This window comes from Hibiscus syriacus, unplaced genomic scaffold, assembly GCF_006381635.1.
Source record: "Hibiscus syriacus cultivar Baekdansim isolate YM2019G1 unplaced genomic scaffold, ASM638163v2 tig00116962_pilon, whole genome shotgun sequence".
Lineage (NCBI taxonomy): Eukaryota > Viridiplantae > Streptophyta > Magnoliopsida > Malvales > Malvaceae > Hibiscus > Hibiscus syriacus.
In genome coordinates this window covers 7,904,053-7,927,691 of record NW_024063488.1, presented here as the reverse complement: position 1 = coordinate 7,927,691, position 23,639 = coordinate 7,904,053, and the positions used below count along the sequence as shown (strand labels likewise).

The 23,639-nt window shown below is 38.1% G+C and overlaps 1 pseudogene; it reads right to left on the bottom strand.

Annotated features, from left to right (window-relative positions):
• Positions 1–7,210: 7,210 nt before the first annotated feature.
• On the bottom strand, positions 7,211–20,998 carry LOC120190577 (annotated as a pseudogene).
• Between the last annotated feature and the right edge of the window lie 2,641 nt (positions 20,999–23,639).

Genomic DNA, 23,639 nt, shown 5'->3' with positions numbered 1-23,639 from the left:
GAGACAATTGGTATGTAGAGGAAGAAGAAGAAAAGGAGAGAGAGATGTTGAAAAAGAGATAATGTGGGTGTTTGATACATTGGGATATGTTAAGTTACTGGTTTTAGCATTTTAACCTTACATCGTTTTAAACTTTTTGAGTATTAAAATAAGAGAAAATAACTTCAGTGACCAAAAATGCCTTATAATATCCGATTTTAACCAACTTTTTTTGGATTTGCCAAAATGACCAACTAAATCGCAATGCGATCGATAATTCACAACGCGATCTCCGCTATCGCAAATCAGTTTCCAGATTCGCAATGCGAACTTCGACTATCGCATTGCGATTTACATATTCGCATTGCGATAGTCCAAATTCGCGTTGCAATTTATTCCAAATTCGCGTTGCGATATATTATAAATTCGTTGCGATAGTCCAAGTTCGTTGTGATAGTCGAAGTTCTTTAAAAAGATAGTATTCGCGCGGACGTGTCGAAGACACGTATTACCATGACCACGAGACGAGACGGATGGCGGCGGCGGCAGCGCGCGAGAGTCCCCCTTGTTCTCTATCACTCAACAAGGAAGTGTGAAACCAAGTCTTAAATATCATTCCCAATAGTGTTTCTAATACTATGTGGGATTGAGCATTACCAACACTTGTTTCCAATACTATGTGATTATTCAGGAAACAATTAACAATCATACACCTTAAAACAACTGAATCAGCAACCAATTGCATTAGTATTATACGATTAAATATGTCATAATTAAAAGTCAATCTACAATCAATCGCGATTATTGCAATTTTAAGCAAAACATTCAAAAAAAATTGCATTACTCGCGAGAATAAAAAAAATTGTTATCGTGCAATTACAATCAATTGAAAATAAATTAGAATTGCATGAAAACTAAACGAACCACAAATACTTTTCATACAAATACTAAAGTCATTAACTATAATTCACAAATAATATCACTATTTAAGGCTCAACGCGAACTTGGACTATCGCAACGAATTTGGAAAATCGCAATGCGAACTTCGGCTATCGCAACGCGAACTTGGACTATCGCAATGCGAATATGTAAATTGCAATGCGATAGTCGAAGTTCGCGTTGTGATAGTCGAAGTTCGCGTTGTGAATCTGGAAATTGATTTGCGATACCGGAGATCGCGTTGCGAATTATCGATCACATTGCGAATTATCGATCACATTGCGATTTAGTTGGTCATTTTGGCAAATCCAAAAAAAAATTGGTTAAAATCGTATATTATAAGGCATTTTTGGTCACTGGGGTTATTTTCTCTTAAAATAATCGTGTTAAACGAGGCAATTTTCCCAATAAATCAGCGGTGATCGGTATATTTGCCGATCTAACACATGTCAGATTATATTTCCCGATCTAACACCCGTAGCAGTAAAGTGCACCCCCTGAACCGCACTATACGTTGATTTGGAGCCACGTGGGTATAGCGCGCCCCTGATCCGCGCTATACCTGCGTATCTGACATGTGGGGTATAACGCGGTGCAGGGGGCGCGCTATTCCCCTAAATACCCGGCCCCTCACATCTCAATCCTCCCTATAAATACCCCCATCCTCAATCACTTTTATCAAACCAAATTCTCTCAATTTCTCTAAATTTCTCTCAACTACTCTAAATTTCTCTCAAATACTCCCTCTTTTTAAGGTATATTTTATAATATTTTTACTATTATGTATTTACTTTATTTAATATTTTACTAATATAATTCTTTTGTAGATATATAATATAAGACAGTCTACTTCGCTCGGATGGAAATCATATATCTCTATACTTTGCTGATACGGTAACATTTTAACGTTTTAATTTAATTTAAATTATTAGTAATATTTAGTTGATTTATTTAATGCATGATTATTAGATTAAGAATTAAACATCTCGACATTTTGTTGATACGGTAACATTTTAATGTTTTAATTTAATTTAAATTATTAGTAATAATTAGTTGATTTATTTAATGCATGATTATTAGTTTAAGAATTAAATATCTCGACACTTTGCTGATACAGTAACATTTTAACGTTTTAATTTAATTTAAATTATTAGAAATAATTAGTTGATTTATTTAATGCATGATTATTAGAATAAGAATTAATTTTTGTAATTATTTATTTTTAAGAGAATGACCGTGTATTAGATCCTTTTATTAGGAATCTTAAGTTAGTGATACTCAGTCGTGTCTTGTCGTATTTAGTAGAGGCTGGATTCGGTTACATATGTATATATCAGGGTTACTGTAAGATAGAGCCAAACCTGATTTCTGCCTTAGTAGAGCGGTGGAGGTCGGAGACCCACACATTCCATCTTCCGTGCGGAGAGTGCACGATCACGCTTGAGGATGTTTCTATGCACCTGGGGCTTTCGGTAGATGGAGATGTGATATCGGGGATAGCTTCTAGTTATTGGACTACTTTGTGTCGGGATAGTCTAGGACGTGTCCCGGAAAATTTTATCGGAGGTAGGATACCGTTAAATTGGTTAGATGCCAATTTTCGGGAGTTGATCGCAGATGCCTCTGAGGATGAGGTTAAGATGTATGCACGGGCATGCATACTGCAGCTGATAGGAGGGTTGCATATGCCGGACAAATCGTGCAATCTAGTTCACTCCATGTGGTTGCGACATCTTAGCGATATTCCTCTCGCCGGATCATTCAGTTGGGGCTCGGCAGTTTTGGCTTTGCTGTACAGGGAGATGTGTGGAGCCACTGACTACATACGTAATGCTATCGGCGGATGTCTCCTACTGCTGCAATCTTGGGCATGGTATCGATTGCCCTTTTTATGTCCCGTTGTGAAGAACCCATTCGTATTTCCACTACTTCTGAGGTAATTATAAAACTGATTTTGTATATTAATAATTTTATACAGTGTATAACAAAATTTTTTTCTTGAATAGGTGGTCTACTGATAAGAAAAATCATCAGGAGCTACCTGATGATTTAGAAAAAATTAGGGTGCTAATCGATCAGAAGGCTGGCACACAGGTATGAATTTTAATGTTTAAAAATCGAATTTAGATTATAGTTATATAATTAGATTATTATTTTGATAAAAATTATATATTATTTGTTTTAGTTTGAATGGGTGTCATATTCTACTGATGATGTGAGGGCGATGATCCCACCTGAGTTGAGGGGTCCATCAGATGTTTGGATGGTGATGGTTCCTCTGATCTGTTATGCGACCGTCGAGTGGCACTCCACTGATCGCGTGCTCCAGCAGTTTGGTTGTTTTCAACCAATTCCGAAAGTACCTCGCAATATGGACGAGTTGCATAGCTTAGATAGACGCGGCAAGACATATACAGATTGGCTGGTGAGGCATCATGGGTGGGTCGTGTTGTGGGAGGATCGACATCGGTGCCTTCCCCGTAGAGAGCCCATTTTTGATGACCTCTTGATGTATGCTGAGGATTATTATGAGTGGTTCAACAGTAACGGGAAATCATTTGTACTTCCCGATGATGCACGAGGGTAGACCTTTCCACGACGTCGATAAAGACGTTCACCGACACAGCACCATCGGCCCCCGACTCGTGCACGGAGAGCATGTGCTTCCAGTTCATCCTCAGCTGCACCAGCAGCCACCGCAACCATATATGATGCTGCAGCCATATATGATGCCGCCATCGCCTTTTCATTACCAGATGTCGCCGCCTTCACCTGGTTTTATGACCCCGCCACCGCTACCGTCACAGATGACCCCTCCTGGAGGCTATTATGGGTCTATGTTTGCAGATCCGACTTGGGGTTCATATGCTGAATATTTGGCAGGTTCAGCCTCATCACCCATGGCCATAGTACAGAAACCTCCTGTACAGTTTTCACACTCAGCGATGTATGTGTTTTCTCAATTTTCGTAGGCCGGTGGGATAGTCAGTCATACACCTCCAGGGTCTTTATTCTATGGAGGTGCTTCATCGTCATCAGCTCTTCATCAACCTAATATACCTGCTCAGGACGACGACGACAACGATGACGATGGTGACGACGACGACGATGGTGACGACGACGATGATGACAGCGAGGAGTCAAAACGAGTGATACGAAGAAATCCTCCTCGAGACTGACAGCCACCGCCCTGCGGAACACATTCGCGATGCAGACATCGATAGATTTTTTTATAATATTTGTATTTACTTTATTTTGTTTAATTGTAATTTTTTATTATTTCTCGTTTAATACTTACTTTATTTTGTTAAATTTGTTAGACTTTTTTTAAATATATTTTAGTTAATTTTGTTTATTACCATTTAATATCAGTTATTGTAATTTGGTTATCATTTACCATTTAATTCTTATTGTAAGTTTGTTGTATTTAAATACAAAATTGTTATTAGTTTGATAAAATTTAATGAGTGTGTTCGTTTTTTTAATCTTCATCAGCGATTATCGAATGACATTAACTTGAAGTAAATGCAAATTAAAATACAAGAATTATTATTTGATAAACAAATACATCATTTCCTCATTAACTGTTACTTGATGACAACAGAAGTGGACATGTTTTTCTAGTGTGTCATGGGTTTCTACAATGGCCACATATTCTGTCTTGTCTAGATCTTTCTCGAATATCCATATCGCAATGAATTCGATTGGATTTTGGACGACCACGCTCCCTCAATAAACTCGAATTTTGTACAATCGGAAGCCAATCTTGAACCTCATCGGTCGTCGATCGGTTGACTCTGGACTGAACAGAATTACAGATATTGTAATTTTTTATAGCCATCATCACTTCTTCTTTGCTTGAAAACTCTATGCCTAAAGATAATTCACCATTATTTATTAATGAGTAATATCCATAGTCACCAAGATGAGGCATATCCGCAAATTATGGCCCGTACATTGCACCATAATCAGCTTCATACATGTGTGCAGGAGGGTCAGTTTGTGCCACATTTCCTTGAACTTCATCATCATCGGAGTTGAATTGCAGTGATTCTGGGTGAATGAATAGTCCAGTCTCAGCACCATCCACACCAGGCTCACGAAGCGGTTCTTCTGGTGGAGATGATAGTTCTTCCATGCTCTCCACATTTAGGTCGAAGAACCTACTACTTGCACGCATTCCCCTTGAATTGGAAGGCATATCGACATTGAGATTGAAAAAGCTCGCAGTCGAATGCCTCTCCCTGGAGCTTGAAGCCATCGTGTCAAATGGAAACTGCACAGATGGTTGCGTCGATGACATCTCTATATGGTCAAAGAAATTTGCAGATGAATGCCTTCCCCTTGAACTGGACGTGGTGTTGCCATACGGATTGTTTGTGGACCCACCTCGGTACATATCGTAAGGAGTTGCAGATGAATGTCTCCCCATTATGGCATTAAAATCATTACACATTACTGTAGTCGGGCTGTCAACTTGTTCAGCGAGCCCATAGTGTGAGCTTAAAGATTGACCCCGAACAACATGCACTTGAACAAAATGTCCATACATCTCAATAGCGACGTCTGAATAATTACTTTGAGCTTCAACCATCATTTGAACATTATCATTGTTCGAAAGTTCGAACGCTGTATAAGTTAATGGCAACAATGATGTTGGAAATATGTACTGCAACGACGACATTCTTCTATTACTTCCAACATGAATCTTCCTCGAAATCTTCTTTATCAGCTCCTCAAGAGTTATGTTTCTCTTGAATGATATTTTAACACTCTCATTTGATACGAAAACAACGCCAGTTTCATCTTCTCGAATTTCACCATCATAATAAACAATAGCTGAAAGTCGCTCAATTCTTTGAGTTTAAAAGTGCGGCAATATTATATCTACAAAAAAATAACTTAAACAAATCCGATTAAATAAATTATATATAAACGAAAATATAACACAATTTTTTTTACACATAAACATAAATAATTTAAATAATATAAGTTTATATTATTACCTGCACCACAAAACTATTTCGACGTATACTCCCGCTTTTCAATTTTACAAACATAAAAATTAATTGAAAATAATTAGTATAATATTTTTTCAAATAATGATAATAAACAATAAGTATAATTAAAAAATTATAACAAAATTACATTATAACGAAAAATTGCACGAACTTCTAAATCAAATATGAGAAGATTGCCAGAATTATTACTCGTTGACGGAATTATTGTATTAATTTATAAGAGATGAGAGATGCAGGAGATGTGAGGAGAGATGCAGTATTTATAAACATATAAGGCGTGGTACCGACACCGCTTATATAGCGCGGATCAGGGACCGCGTTAAATATATTTTTGGTACGGCGTAAAGCGTAACCTCTGATCCGCGCTATACCCCTACGTGGCGTATAGCACGGAGCAGGGGGCGTGCTATACCCCACGTGTAACCCAGTCATCGTATAGCGCGGTACAGGGGCGCTATATTCCACGTGACGCCAAATCAACATATAGCGCGGTTCAGGGGGAACGCTTTACTACTACGGGTGTTAGATCGGGAAATATAATCTGACCGGTGTTAGATCGGTAAATATACCGATCACCAGTGATTTTTAGGGAAAATCATCTTAAAACGACATCGTTTTGGTGAGAGAGTTACGTCAGTAAGGTCACGGCGCGAAGATGTTATGTCATCGTTTTGTTAACAGATTAACGGCGGGGTGACATAGTTAGAATTAAACATTAACATTAATATTAAAATTGATAAAATTAAAACGTCAGTGATATTTTTAAATTCGTGTTTAATGGTGAGTGATATTTAAAATAGTTAACCCAAATAAAAAAACCAGAGGATCTGAGTTTCCTTGGATTTCTCTATTTCGAAAGCTTGATAATTAGACGTAGGTATACGGTTCTTTTTAATCGATTGGTTCTTTTTTAATCTTATATTTAGGGTTTTTGAAATAGGTAAGTTGATTTAGAGGCTGAGACAGTTTTCTTTTTGCGACACCAGTGGTTGAGTTGGGGTTTTAATCGATAGAACCCTAAAATCAGTGGTTTCGGGAATTGGACTATAAAAGTTTTACCCAGAAATTCTCAGCAACTTGCAATTGATTGAGAAATTAATTACAGGTTATGGAGCGGCTTCATCTGCACAAAACTTGCCTAAATCAACCTCTCCTCTATTATCTTTTTCCTATCCACATCCTGCTGTAAATATATCTATTTCATCTCCTCCCAGTACCAATAGAATGAAAAATGGCTCAGCATCCGTGGCAGTTGTGTCTAGTGGAGCATATTATGCTGAACCTAATGGGTTTGTTGGTGGACCCTCAAATAAACAAGGTCTTATTCCCAGTGTCCATCCAGTTTCACCTACATCTGACCTGGAACTATTACAAGAACTTGATTCAGCAACATGGAAAAGAAAGACAGGGACTAGCTGAACAGCTACGACCAAACCAAGAACCAACAAAAAACACAAAACCAAGAGATTTGAAGCCGAGGGTAATGAAGCCTTGTATTTACTTTAAAAGTGCTAGGGGATGCAGAAATGGCGCCAATTGTGCATTCCAACATGATATATCGTCCCAGAACAGGGACAATAACGATTCCGACATGCCTAATGGTAAGAGAATGAAAATTGATAAGAGAGATAAGGAGTTTGAAAATACGAGTATGCCCTTTTTCACATAAGAAAAGCGTACTGCAGCAGCTACTCTACAGTCGATTCCACGATTGTCGAGCGTTTGAGGTTTTTTCCCTGCAAAATAGTTATATTAACACTCAGCTTTTCTCTCTTTTTCCCCTTTTTTGCCTTGCATCTAGCTTTATGATTTAAGTTATTGGCAACAACTTAATGAATCACAGATAACTGCTGATATTCATCATCGTTAGATGCAACCTTTCTTTTTTAGTTTACACCTTGCACCGATTTACTAGAGTTGTTTTCGTGCATAATACTATTTGCATCAGGTTCATTTCCTTAAGATGCATGATATATATATATATATATATATATTGGTTTACCACCCATTTGCAGGAGTTGTTCTCGTGCATATACCATTTGCATCAAATTCATTTCCTGTTGAAATATGCGTATTGAATTCGTACACCGCATTTCTATCTTTACAAAGCGAGAGCACCCGAACTCAAGCTGAAGCTGTGGCATACCAATTTCAGTCCGGGACTCCTGCCACTTTTAAACTCCAAATCATAGCCATGAGTAATCTCTATTGTTCACCTGGAATTCTTGGCTTTGCAACCTTCAGAATTAGAGCCACTGGTTCCTTGCACTGCTGCACTGTTGAGAAGCTTGTTCCCCTCACTCATCTGCTTTACTTCTGGAGGGGATAGGATTCTAATTCTATGCACAGACATCAAATCGTGGCCATTTAAGCTTGTGATTTTGACACTAAATATTTGTGTCGACAAAACCATGTATATATATACTTACTCCCACGGATCATCGCCAACAAGTAGGACATCATTCTCATAATCCACGTAGACCAATTTCCACCCTGAGCCTCTTGGATCCTCAAGCAGTCCCTCAAGTCCAAGCATGCATTCGATTGCAGAGATTAGCTTTTCGTAGTTATTGTAACTTGTCACATCAATTGACCTTCCAACGGATCCTACCTTCTGAACCTGTCAGACATAACCAATAAGAGTTTAAAGAAAAGAAGAAAGTAATAGGGTCCCGTAAAGGAATTTTCAAGAAATAGAAGTATTGATCCATGTAATTTTGCCCATAACTCCAATGGATGCTTCAAGATTGTCATATTAAAAAACTAAACTGATATCATACCTCTGTATACGTTCTCAAACGCTGTGTTATATGTTGCAATGAATTATTCTGCAGGAGACCATTCTCATCAAAATCAATATTGATGGAAGATGTGACAACTGAACTGTCTGGAAAGTCCTTCCGGTTGAAAGCCCGAGAGCTTACAAGGCTTGTACATGCTATCTGAGACTGAACGTCCCGACTAAACTCAGCATCCTTCAATGAACACAACTCATCTAGGACACTGGAAACGGAAGGATCAATCACCACACTACTACCATTACTAACATCAACGTCAACACAGCTGTACATCCCACTTTTATTATTACTATCGTCGGAAAAATTTCTAGTCATACCAGAATTAAGACTGCACATTTCTTGCCGAGTGAATGAACATAATTGGTCTGCCCAAGATGAAGGCCATCAATCATACAGCTGATCATTCCATGTAACCTGTGTCCCAGTAGTTAGAGTATTAGTTGCTTCAGGAAAGACAGCTGAAGAGTCTAGTAACCCAACCAGTGGTATAGGACCAGGAGATCTATAGAGCCCGAAAATGGATTAGCCAGAAGAAAGGAGTGGCGCCCATTCATCGGTGTCTAAGAAAGGAAGAATGCTGCTTAAACTACTAATATCAGGTTGTGATGCCTGCATATAATGGGGTTGGAGAACTGACGAGTCCAACTGTAACTGAATTGCACAAGGATTGGTCTGCAAATGGGATAGAGTCTGGTTCTGGTTAGGGAAAGAAAGTTTGTTAAAAACAGTTTGGGTTATAGCATTTCCCAACAATTTTCCTCGTTGCATTCTAATGTTGCAGTCAACCGACTTAACTGATCATTTGAATGCTCAGGTTCCAACTTTACTTTTGCGTCACTATTTCTAGCTTGTGTTTGGCCTTCAAACTTTTTTGTGAAGGAAGAAATACTTATATTCCAATAGCATCATCAATTACAAGTTGTTTAGTACAATCTGGTTCATCCAGGAAAAACCAGATCGGATTGTGGTTCGATAAGGCACATTGAGCTAGCGTGTGAGCCACTCTATTCCCTTTCCTACTAACATAGTGAACTTTGATGGAAGAAGAGTCAACAAGAAGTGACCGAGCCTCATTGAGCAACAATCAAATAGTAGAAATGTCCTGGGTCTTGTTCGTGGTCTGATTAGACAACATGTATACTACCAAGATGGCATCACCTTCAATAGTCACTTTACTCCACCCATTCTCAATAGCTAATCGAATTTCATGAGTAAACACAGCAGCTTCCATAGATTCAGCCGTAAAAGGGGGTCAATCTTCATAGCCATTCCCTCAAGGACCATGCCATTCGAGTCACGGGCCACTACGCCAACCGAGGCCATATGAGACTCATTACTGAACGCTCCATCCACATTAATCTTGATCATACCCTGCACCAGCTTACTCCACTTGTGAAGTTTGCGAGGAGAGGTCTCTCCCCTAGGGCAACCGAACGGTTTGGAAACCTGCTTAACTCACCGAGAAGATTCCAAGCTTTAAAAATAACGTCTCTTTCTGATTGTAACTTCACATAATGAATCTATTTGTTCATGCGATTCCAAATATTCCATAGTAACGTAAGGAACAAATCAAACCCTTCTCGGTTTAACATGGATTACACATAACTACACCATTCGAGGCAGGAATTCCCTTCCCAATCCACAATATCCTGATGGAGTCCCGACATCAGAAGAATCGATTTCGACTTGGAGCAGTCTTTGATCGCGTGCAGAGCCGACTCCAATTCCGCATTACAAAGTCGACACGTATCATCCCCAATATTTGTTTGTTTGAGTTTTGCCCCGTACGAAGAGCTTCGTGACAAAGTCTCCAACCAAATATTTTAATCTTTGGGAGAACAGTTGCCTTAGCCACAACATTCCAGATACCTTCCACGATCAAGGCCAGACTGTTACGAATCTTCAACCAATTGTAGCCTGACTTAGCCGAGTAGAAACCTGAACTATGATAACACCATAGGATTTTGTCACCATGAATGGGTGCAATCAATGTCTTCAGCACCTGTGATGCATCTTCACTTGACAAAACCCTCCGGACTTTTAGTTCATCCCATCTGGGACAGCCGGGGAGCATAAAATCCGCCACCTTAACTGGTTGAACAACATTATCCATGTGCCTCTCCTTCCACCGGATTAGGCCGGAGTCCCCCTAATTGTCAGAAAATATTCAAGCCGTGCTATTAATCCCCACCCTCCAGAAAAACCCTTCACTTAGTGCATATTTGGCCTTAATAATGCTTGCCCATGCATAAGAGTGTTTATCCCCAAGTTTAACATCAAGAAAATTTGAGCATAGGAAATATTTGACTTTAAGAACCTTATACGCCAATGACTCCTCGTCATGAATGAGTCTCCACACTTGATTGCCTAGGAGGGTAATATTAAACGATTTTAGATCCCGGAAGCCCATCCCGCCAAATCTTTTGGACCGGAAAAACTTATCCCAAGCAATCATGGCACATCCTCTAGCATTCTGCTTTTCCAACCACCAATACGACCTCGCTTGAGATTTAACATCTTCAATAACCCCTTATGGTAATAGATAACAAGACATAGCATATGCTGGAAGCGCTTGCACCACAGATTTGATGAAAACTTCTCTGCCTCCAAATGAGAGAAATCTCTTGGTTCAACCTTGGATTCTCTTCGCCGTCCTGCCTTAAAAAAAATTGAAAGCCGCTCTTTTACTTTTCCCCACAGCAAGCGACAACCCGAGGTAATTCCATAGATTATGAGATTCCACTACTCCCAGCTCGTTGAGGAAAATCAACCTATCCGCGAGAGGAGTATTAGGGCTAAAATAAATGATAGATTTCTCAAAATTGACCTTCTATCCAGAGCCCTTCTCGTAATGTAACAAAATGCTTCTAATTCATCTCAGTTCCTCAACAGAGTTCTTCACGAAGAGGATGTTATCGTCAGCATAAAGGAGGTGAGAGATTCTCGGTCCTCGTAAGCTAACCCGAATGCCTTTGATATCATTCCTCATTTGTGTCGCTAGAAGCAAAGCTGAAAGTCCCTGCGCGCAAAACAAAAACAGATAAGGGACAAGGGGTCACCTTGTCGGAGTCTCCTTTCCGGGATGAAGCGATCAGACAAAGCACTATTAATCCTAATTTGAAATGAAAAAGTGTTAATACACTTACGTATAAGGTTTACAAAAGATTCATTAAACCCCATACGATGCATGACATGAAGAACAAAATCCCATTCAACCCTATCATAAACTTTTTTCATATCAAGTTTAATAGTCCCCCTTTATAAGTATCATTTTTAGAACCTTTGAAGTAATAAATAAACTCATGGGCAACTAGGATGTTATCCGAAATGCGCTTACCCGGGACAAAAGCACATTGATTTTTAGTAATGCAAAAAGGCATCAAAGGTTTTAAACGATTAACTATGGCTTTCGACACTACCTTATAGATGATCGAGCAAAGGCTTATCGGTCGAAAGTTTTTCATTGAAATTGGACTGACTATCTTGGGAACAAGCACAATAATAGTGTGACTAACTACATCAAAGTTCGAATAACCATTCAACAAGTTCAAACAAAGTTCAACAAAATATTACCAACAATATCCCAAAAGCAACGGAAAAAGTGATCGAACAAACCATCATAACCTGGAGATTTAAAAGGGTTGATTTGCTAAAAGGTTTGGATGATTTCCTCGGAGGTGGAGTTGCGGCTGAGCATTTCGTTGTCCATTGGTGTCACGCAACGATCGATGGCCTGCAGGATCTCCTTGTCGGGCTCAACACCTGAAGACTGGAAGAGAGAGGTGAAATAGATAGTAGCGACATCGAAGATGCCCTCCAAACACCACTCTCACTCTCTAAACCCTTAATACAATTCTTCTTTTGCCGTCCATTCGCTCTCGCGTGGAAGAAGGTAGAGTTCATGTCTCTATATTTTAACCAAGCAACCGAAGATCTTTGATGCCACTAGGCTTCATCCATATCGATGAGCTACTTAAACTCTGTTATGGCCTTACATCGTTGCTCACAAACAGTGTCTGAGACCTGGCTGAATCCAATTGAAGAATTCAGTCTCGGAGACATAAGCCGCCAATTGTTATTGGTCACAACACTGTCGATGCGTGCTTTCTCAAATGTATGAGCTTGGGTTCCACCAGCCCATGTAAACTATCCATCCTTGGGTCGGACATCCTGTAAATATGCATCTCGAAGAGAACGTTGAAAATCTTCCATATGGACTTTTGCCCGTCTTCGACCTCCCTTATTCTCTGACGAATGAAGAACCTCATTGAAATCCCCTCCCATATACCATGGAAGTGAAGAAAATGATGACAGGTTTGTAATCGTCTTTGTAACATCCTCAATACCGGGTTAGTGACTAAATTGTAAAGTCTCAGAATTTGGTGGTTAAAATAAAATAAATGAATAGTATAAAGATTTACATGTAAATTATTGTGTAGGATGGAATTGAAAGGAATAAGGAATGGAAGGACAAAAGAGTAATTGCAAGGAAAAATAATTAAAGAAAGGATAAGTATATATATATATAAGATACACGTGGGTGGAAGAGGAGAAAACACCCAAGGCTTCCAGAGTTCTCTTCTTCTTCTTTCTTCCTTGTGCGTGTGAACCAAAGCAAAGGTAATAGTTCTGATTATTGAGTTTCTTGTTAAATTTAAGATTGGTTTTTGATTATTAGATGATAACTAAGCTTAAGAAAAGCTTAAGTTATCTTAACATCAAAGGATGATGGAGTTAGGAGAGATTTAAGATTTGAAGTTCTTAAATGAAATCTTGAAATACAGTTCATAACTAGAATTGAAAGTTAAATTTGACTTGTCATCAATCTAGTTAAGATATACGAAGTGTTAAAAGTGGAATTCAAACATGTTGAATTATTGATGTAATTCTTGAATTACATATGAAGGATAGGATTTGGAGGTTTAAGATGAAATAAATAAGTATAAATTGGTTTAAGGATGTGTACTAGAGTAGAATGAAAAAGGGGATTAAATATGAAGGATTTAATCCAAAATGAATGAATTTTCGGGTTCAAAAAGAGGATTCTGGGCAAAGTGCATCGATGCATATTCATAGTGCATCGATGCATATTCATAGTGAATCGATTCACCAAGGTTAAAACCCATAAATTGTTTGAAATATAAACATCGAATGCAATTAGTGCATCGATGCATAAGGCATGCATCGATGCATTCCATTAATAATAAAACATCGAATGCATTTTATGCACCGATGCACAAGTAGTGCATCGATGCATACCTTCATTAAAAGAGGAAATTGACATTTATCTTAATCTAAAGAGTGAACCATTAGACTATATTAGCTATAATATTGATATAAATCCATGTGATTATGTAGATACTAAAAGTAAGTTTATTCCGGAACGATCAAAGGATTAAAATCGAATCAAAGCAAAGTTAAGGTGAGTGCATACTATATGTACAGTATAATGGAAAAAGACTTGTGATAAGTCTAATCCCTATATTGATTTTCATAGTACAATAGTTGTGAACATGTATACATGATAATTATTGTAATACATGCATAAGGCATATATATGTTCATGTGATTGGATAAATGATGTATATATATGAATAGATTCAAATACACATGTGATATGAAATGTGATATGAGAACATGACATGAAGTAAGTGACATGAGCACAAGAGAAATGACATGAGTACATGAACATATGAAATATAAGAATAATGCCCTATATGTGATATGCCAAGAGTCGAGGGTAATATGGACGTAGTCCTTGGGGATATAGTGGTCCTACGGAACATATATAACAGTCCTTCGGGACGACTATTGAACTAAGGTTCGGTGCCCCATGAGGGAATTAATACGAGCTGTGGTGACAGCATTAGTGCACAACCTCAATGTACTCGCATACCTCTATTCTCAATAATATACATGGGCAATTAAAATACAAAGTAAAGTGAAAGTGGTACAAGAAGGTAAGTTTCATACAAGCATGATATGATTATATATGTTATTGTGTAATAGATACATGCATATTGAAATGTCATAAAGGAAATGGTAAGAATGCATATTCATGAAGATATTGTTGCATATTCATTTATTGCCTCACTAAGTCTATGACTTAGCGTGTAAGTGATTTACACGTAGGTACCAAGAAATAAGAAGATTCAGAATAGAAGTGGCACGGACAACAACATTACTAAGAGCTCAGATCAGAAGTAATTGACAAAGTAGGTATTTTGTTGTGTATAGAGTGTTGGTATGTAATAAGTGGTTAATTACGAATACTTTGATCGATTTTGTATTAAGTAGTCTCTTTTATGTCAATTAAAGTAGTTTGTTTTAATGAAAGTTTTAAATTTCTCTATTTTTCTTTAAGAATCAAAGTTTGAAAAGTCAATGTGACATCTCGGACTTGTATTCGGGTCGAATATGAGTTAGGGGTGTTACAGTCTCCCAGTTGCGTCTCTTATCTACCCAAGCACTTCGACCGTAGAAGCCCGTAAATCGAAACAAGTGCTCATTCCATCTAACCTCCACGTCAATGTAGAAACTAGAATAACTCTTCAGCGAAATAATGATTCCCTCTTTCCAAAGCAACAAAAGTCCTACACAGTCATCCGATCGGTCAACCGCAAAGCATCCATACATCCGAGTGACAAGTTTGATGGACTCAACTTTATTCTTCCGAAGTTTGGTTTCCGAAACAAAATCAAGCATCGGTTCCTTTTTAGAGATAAGTCTCCGTAGCTCCCGAACTGTCGATGAGTTCCTAAGCCCTCGACAGTTCTAGCATAATACCCTCACGGGGACGAACCTCAGCCACCGCCGTGAGATAAACATCTCCCAACTGCTCACTTGTCGACTCACTCGGGTATTCTTCTTCACTTGTTCCTGCTATCGAATTCATAGTGGACATTATAGTGTTCATATCGTATCGTAATGTCTTCTTGAACTTTTTTCCTTTGCTATATTCGCCTCATTTCCTTTTGCCTGAACTCGAGGACCCTACTTCGGCACGCACACTTGGGCTCGGGTTCTGAGGTTTCTCCTTATCTCTCGAAGAGTCACGAACCAAATAGATAAGGAGCGACCTCAGAACCCAAGACCAAGTGTGCGTGACGAAGTGGGGTCTTCGAGCTCAGGCAAAAGGAAAGGAGGCGAATCTAGCAAAGGGAAAAAGAAGTTCAAGAAGACGTTACGATATGATATGAAAACTACAATATCCGTTATGAAATCGAGACAGGAACAAGTGAAGAAGAAGACCCAAGTGAGCTGGCAAGTTAGCAACCCAGAGATGTTTATCTGACGACGGTGGTTGAACCAGTCCCCGTGAGGGTGTTATGCTGGAACTGTCAAGGGCTTGAGAACCCATCGACAGTTCGGGAGCTACGGAAAGGACTCGCTACTTGCTTTTGTTTCGGAAACTAAACTTCGGAAGAATAAAGTCGAGACTATCAGACTTGCCACTCGGATGTATGGTTGCTTTGTGGTTGACCGATCGGATGACTGTGTAGGACTTTTGTTGCTTTGTAAGGAGGGAATCATTATTTCGTTTAAGAGTTATTCTAGTTTCCACATTAACGTGGATGTTAGATGGAATGAGCACTTGTTTCGATTTACGGGCTTCTATGGTCGAAGTGCTTGGGTAGACAAGAGACGCAACTGGGAGACGATTACAAACCTATCCTCCTTTTCTTAACTTCCATGGTGTATGGGAGGGGATTTCAACGAGATTCTTCATTCGTCAAAGAAGAAGGGAGGTCGAAGACGGGCAAGAGTCCATATGGAAGATTTTCAACGTTCTCTTCGAGATGCAAATTTATGGTACATCCGACCCAAAAATGGATGGTTTACATGGGTTGGTGGAACCCGAGCTCATACATTTGTGAAAGAACGCATCGACAGGGTTGTGTCCAATAAAGATTGGCAGCTTATGTTTCTCGGGTGCTTAGTCTCTACGGTCCCAACCGCTTGCACGAACCATTGTGCTCTTCTCCTAAGCTTGGAAAGCGTTGCTCCTAGTCGATCTCACAGAGCTGATTATTTCAAATTCGATGTTTTTTGGGCTACAGAGGAACAATATGGGAACATTGTTCGATCGATATAGGAGAATAAAGATGATTCATTCTCAAACAAGATCAAGAAAGTGGGTGACAAACTTAGAAGGTGGCAGGCAAAAGGGATGAAATGTGTCTCCGAGAACGAATTCTTCACTTGGATTCGGCTCAGGTCTCAAACATTGTTTGTGAGCAATGATACAAGGCCATGGCGGAGCTTAAGGAGCTCATCGATAAGGATGAAGCCTAGTGGCATCAGAGATCTTGGGTTGCTTGGTTGAAAGATAGAGACATGAACTCTATCTTTTTTCACGCGAGAGCGAATGGAAGACAAAAGAAGAATTGGATTGAGGGTTTAGAGAGTGAGAGTGGTGTTTGGTGTGATCAGTCAGAGGGCATCTTCGATGTCGTTACTAGCTACTTCACCACTCTTCCGGTCTTCAGGTGCTGAGCCCGACGAGGAGATCCAGCATGCCATCGATCGTTGCGTGACGCCAATGGACAACGAAATGCTCAGCCGCAACTTCACCTCCGAGGAAGTCATCCAAGCCTTTTAGCAAATCAACCCTTCTAAAGCTTCAGATCATGATGGTTTGTCCGATCACTTTTTTCGTTGCTTTTGGGATATTATTGGTAATGATTTTGTTGAACTTTGTTTGAATTTGTTGAATAGTTATTCGAACCTTGATATAGTTAATCACACTATTATTGTTCTTGTTCCTAAGATAGCCAATCCAATTTCAATGAAAATTTTTTGACCGATAACCCTTTGCTCGATCATCTATAAGGTAGTGTCGAAAGCCATAGTTAATTGTTTAAAACCTTTGATGTCTTTTTTCATCACTAAAAATCAATGTGCTTTTGTCCCGGGTAGACGCATTTCGGATAACTTCCTAGTTGCCCATGAGTTTATTTATTACCTCAAAGGTTCTAAAAATGGTCCTCATAAGGGGGTGACTATTAAACTTGATATGAAAAAAGCTTACGATAGTGTTGAATGAGATTTTGTTCTTTATGTCATGCTTCGTATGAGGTTTAATGAATCTTTTGTTAACCTTATACGTAAGTGTATTAGCACTGTTACATTTCAAATTGGGATTAATGGTGCTTTGTTCGATCCCTTCATCCTGGAAAGAGGACTCTGGCAAGGTGACCCCTTGTCCCCATATCTATTTTTGTTTTGCGCACAAGGACTTTCAGCTTTGTTTCTAGCGGCACAAAGGAGGAATGATATCAAAGGCATTCGGGCTAGCTTACGAGGACCGAGAATCTCTCATCTCCTTTATGCTGACTATAACATCCTCTTCGTGAAGAACTCTGTCGAGGAAATGAGATGAATTAGAAACATTCTGTTACATTACGAGGTCATTGGACAGAAGGTCAATTTTGAGAAATCTAGCATTTATTTTAGCTCTAATACTCCTCTTTCGGATAGGTTGATTTTCCTCAACGAGCTGGGAGTGGTGGAATCTCATGATCCAGGGAATTACCTCGGGTTGCCGCTTGCTATGAGGAAAGGTAAAAAAAATAGCTTTTAATTTTATTAAAGACAAGACGGCGAAGAGAATCCAAGGTTGGACCAAGAGACTTCTCTCATTTGGAGGCAGAGAAATTTTCATCAAAATTGTGGTGTAAGCACTTCCAACATATGATATGTCTTGTTATCTGTTATCGGAATGGGTTATTGAGGATGTTAAATCTCAAGCGAGGTCGTATTGGTGGTCGGGAAAGCATGATGTTAGAGGATGGGTCATGATTGATTGGGATAAGGTTTGTCGATTCAAAAGATTTGGCGGGATGGGCTTCCAGGATCTAAAATTGTTTACTATTGCCCTCCTAGGCAATCAAGTGTGGAGACTCGTTCATGACGAGAATTCATTGGCGTATAAGGTTCTTAAAGCCAAATATTTCCCATGCTCGAATTTTCTTGATGCTAAACTTGGGGATAAACACTCTTATGCGTGGGCAAGCATTATTAAGGCTAAGGATGCAGTAAGTGAAGGATTTTTCTGGAGGATAGGGATTAATAGCACGACTCGAATGTTTTCTGACAACTATGGGGACTCTGGCCCAATCCGGTGAAAGGAGATGTACATGGATAGTGTCGTTCAACCAGTTAAGGTGGCAGATTTTATGCTCCCCGGTTGTCCCCGATGGGATGAACTAAAAGTCCGGAGGGTTTTGTCAAGTAAAGATGCATCACATGTGCTGAAGACTTTGATTGCACCCATTCATGGTGACAAAATCCTGTGGTGTCATCATAGTTCTGGTTCCTACTTGACTAAGTCGAACTACAATTGGTTGAAGATTTGGAACAGGCCGTCCTTGATCACGGCTTCAAACTTGTTCGTAGGATATGGGTTACCATTAACATTTACTTTTCCCAAATTTGGGTTAACGGGATCATGTTGGTCAAGTGCTAACTGGGAAAGACAAGGGTTTCTATCAACATATTTTCTGATTGCATTTGCTAAGGTTTCTGATTGCATTTGCTAAGGTTTCTGATTGCTTGTAGACTGCAAATCTTTCATCTCATCTAATGGAGATACCTTTGCAGTGTTGATTTGTTGTGATGTAGATGCAAAAATCCCTGGATGGTTAACAAGCTGTGGGTTCAACATTATCTTCATCAGATATTCGGAACATGAGTCTGATATCGAATATGGAAGATTCCCATGTCCATTTTCACAGAATTGGAGGACTGGCCTTTTGATCAAGTTTACAGAATGTACATAGTCAAAACAACACTAACCGCGGTATACATGGAGAAAGGTCCAAGTATTATCATGTAAGTCTCGCACAACAAGCACTTGAGCTGGGGGTTGCATGGTATAGTCCTGAAAATAGATAAAAGGGAGTAAAGGTACTTGCATGTTCATGAATTCTTGCAATGCATTGATTAATCTATTAGAACCTCACCAACTGAGAAAAGAGTTTCTCTGCTGCCCCGCGTGGCACTGAAAAACCACCGTGTGTACTTATATCACTTGTTATCAAAGTTTTGCAGAAAATTTCATTTGGATGCTTGCTAGGGTTCACTCTAAAGTCCGGTATATGAAACGCATCTTTTTCCTAACCAATTGAAAATGTATAAATCAGAACGTTATCATATATTCAAGGCTAGTGGCTTTATCAAAATGTGTTTTTAACATTTAAATGTCTAGGAAATTGTAAGTGTTTCATACACACATATATAATAATATCACACTAGAGAAGTTTACAGAGTCCACGGGTTGAAGACTCATTTGAGCATAAACTTCATCTGTAGCCATGTCTGCCAGTCAAAGTTTACAAAGTTGTAATAGGAAGGTTTATTTAGAAACGATTGCAACCAGCATTTCTAAGCCCACGTGACATACATGTCCCATATGAAACATAAATAAATAAAACACATACGAGTAGTGTAACATTGTGAACTTGGCACATCAACTGAGATGGAGGATTTGGGTAGTTGGGAACTTGAGAGGTCATCATTCTTTTTGTGGGCACTGATACCTGCTCAAAAGATTAAGGCCAGTATTAGTCTTCTGGTTCATGATTATGAAAAAAAAATAAAAATAAAAAAATTCACTGTTGTTTTAGCGTAGTTTCCCGGGGGAAGTAAGGAAAGAAGCCAACAGATTGAAGAGCTAAGTGAAAAAAGAGCTGGATTTCTCCTGCAGGAGGCAAATATCAAGTATGAGAAATAAATGCAAACCTGTTCACTGTGTCCTTGAGGGAAACAAAAAACAAGACTCCCCACCTGAGGCAAGGAAACAAGTGGACCTGCGCAGCCATTCCATAACTCCGAGTTTATACCCTTCCTGATCCCTGCTATTCATGAAAGAGAATCCCATAAGTTAGCATGCTTCCACACGGTATAATGTTGAAGCCTTAAATGGGTCTCTATTAAGGCCATCTAACGACTTAACATCCTTGTTTTATTCTGAAGATAGAAAGTCAATGTGTTAAAAAGAACCATGCTTGAACCTAGCATATGCCCGTATAAACTATAGTTTAAAAGCCAACTGTCTCGTCTTTTAACACATGAGCAAAGGACATAAATACAATAACTAAACAATGGAAAAAAGAAATGAGTCGGGGTTTTGATGAAGAAAAACAAACCAGATTGATGTTGCATCTCTTTCAATAACTTCATCTGCTCAAGCAAAGTGGCCTCTGTCCATCCATTAACCAAGACTCCTGCTTTGATCTTCTCTTCAACAACGGAACCCATTATGTGGTGTGTTGTCTTACTAAAAGACTTCTTTTTTGCACTCTTTTACAATACACAAAGCAAAGACTCCATATTTACATCTTCAGCTGTAAGAACCTTAACTTCCAACACGATAAGAAAAACATCCAATCCCATTGCTCCACAGAGTCTCCTCTCAGCGAACTATCAATGGAGAAATGGGGTCTCTTGAAACACTAAACAAGAACAAACCAATACCAATTGGTTAGAAAAGGTAACCTTTTAGACTTTTAACCTCTTTCCCGTCCCCTCCCTTAACATCACCACCCACCCCAGCAGCAACAGAAGCAGAAGCAGAGTTCAAAATCAAAAAACAAAAAGTCAAAAAACTGCAAAGACACAATACTGGAAAGAAAGATATTTTCGTACGTGCAACTTTTTGGTGTAACGAAGAAAAGGGCAAACACCTGCCCTTCGGTAGCAGCATCAAGCACGACGACCAAAGCATTTGTCTAGCTTCTCTCTCTTTCGAAAGACTCATTCATCAAAAATAACAATCCTCACAAGAAAATAATAAAGTGGAAACCCCTGTAAAAATTGGATCTTTATCCACTCTTTTGTATCCTACAAAAAATGAATGAATGAGAAAGTTGCTTGTAACTGGGAAGACAACGCTTGCTCTTATCCTACGCACTCACTTACTGTTATTTAGGCGATTCCTTCGCGGCTTTGAATTCAGGCCAATATATGCAAATTAATAAAAAGATGTCGGAAAAGCAGACCTTGACTAACGCAACGAGAAAACAGTACACGGCGTACGGAGGAGGGAATACGTTTAAATAAAAAAAAAAACAGCAACGCTAAGTTTTATCAAATCTTGAACACTCTAAAACTACGTATTTAACTACACTCAATATAAAAGCAGTGTGTCAAGAATAATCTTTGAATTTATTATATTAATGAATTCATCAAAATATTATTGTTATTATAATTATACAAAGAAAATAATCGTAAATAAATAAAAAAGACATTGCTTCAACCTTCAAGTTTTGTTTCGGTAGTAATTTATTGCGCATGATATTTGACCCGTTGTCACGTTCAGAAATGGACCGGTAAGGGCCAAGTAGTTGAAATCAGTAATTTCTTGAAAATTTAAAATTATCATATATTTTAAATTTTTTAATTCTTTAAAATTTTATAATTATCCACTCCTATAATTTTATAAATTCGCCTTGTCTTACTTTTCTTTTTCTTTTTAAAGGAAACTTATTCTGAATGTTAATTGATGTAACGAGGCATTACTCAGAAAATATTTTTAAAGAGAAATGCAATTGATTCTGCCATTTTTTAAACTTAGTAGAAATACTTTATTTTTTTTTTCAAGGATTTAACGTCATTAAAAACTAATGACGTGGAACAATAAATATTGTGGAAGATGAGGATTTAGCACTGCAAGTAAGATAAGACTTACTATAATCCCATGTCTGAAGTGCAAAATTTTCTTTTAGTAATTTGTTTAATTTGGACACATTATCATTATTTGAAGCCATTTTAGCAAATTCCATTATTCGCCGAAGAAACTCTAAAAGGGAGAAAACCATATGAATATCTTTGGGCTATTTCCTTTGGGCTGTATCTTCAGTTGCATTATGAGGTTTATTATAGTTGTCTTAATTTCATGGATTGACCCAACCCATGTGAATATCTGAATTTATTAACACTATTTGAAGATCACTGGAATCTGTGGTCCTTTACACTAACGAGGATTAGTTTTGAGAATTTAACTACATATAAACAACTCCAAGTTTTGAGGTCTGGAAAAGATGCAACAAAATTCATCTTTGCTAAAGAAAGGGCAACAGGTTACAAAGGTTATCTCTGCTAAATAGGTAAGAGATAATATCCGGGGGGGGGGGGGGTTCACCTTTAGCTGATTGTACATATTACCGGAACTTCATCTGCAATGTCTTGTTCTGTGGGTCGCACATTTTTACTTTTAATGTAATGGTGTACTAATAAAGTAATAATGATATGCCTAACCATATGCTTCCAAGTTGGAAAGCATAAGCAAACAAATCGTTTGTTGAAATAAGTATTAGCAAAAGTAAAAAGTATTGTTTAAGTACTAAAATGATTTATTATGACAATGTTTTTCTTTCCAAGTTATCATATATAACATTAAAAAAAATATGAAATGGATGAAATATTAAAAAATTACAAATAAAAGTCAATAAGGATACAACCTTATAGAGTAGATGGAGGGAGAATTTCCTTACTTGCATTGGATATTTTAAATAATCTTTATTTTTTTAGGTTTAATTTATCATTTTAATTTAAAATATAGACTATCGATAGGTATAAAATATAAAAACGATGGAACTTAATTAAATCTATTAATTATATATTAACATTTTAAAAACATTGATGATGATTCTAAATAATTATTGAAATAGAAATGTTAATATTTTAAAAACATTTAAATTATTCTCAACAAGTATTATATAATCCCAAATCTTTCAGCATCTTGTTGTCCAAATATAAACAAATGGAAAAATGATATTAAACGGCCAATAAAACAAGCAAAGGCAAAATAGTTAGTACGTTGTGTGATATATGCGTATCTAACAGCGTAGATGTTAATACAGCTATATGTTTGCTCAGTCATTTTTAAAAAATAAACTTT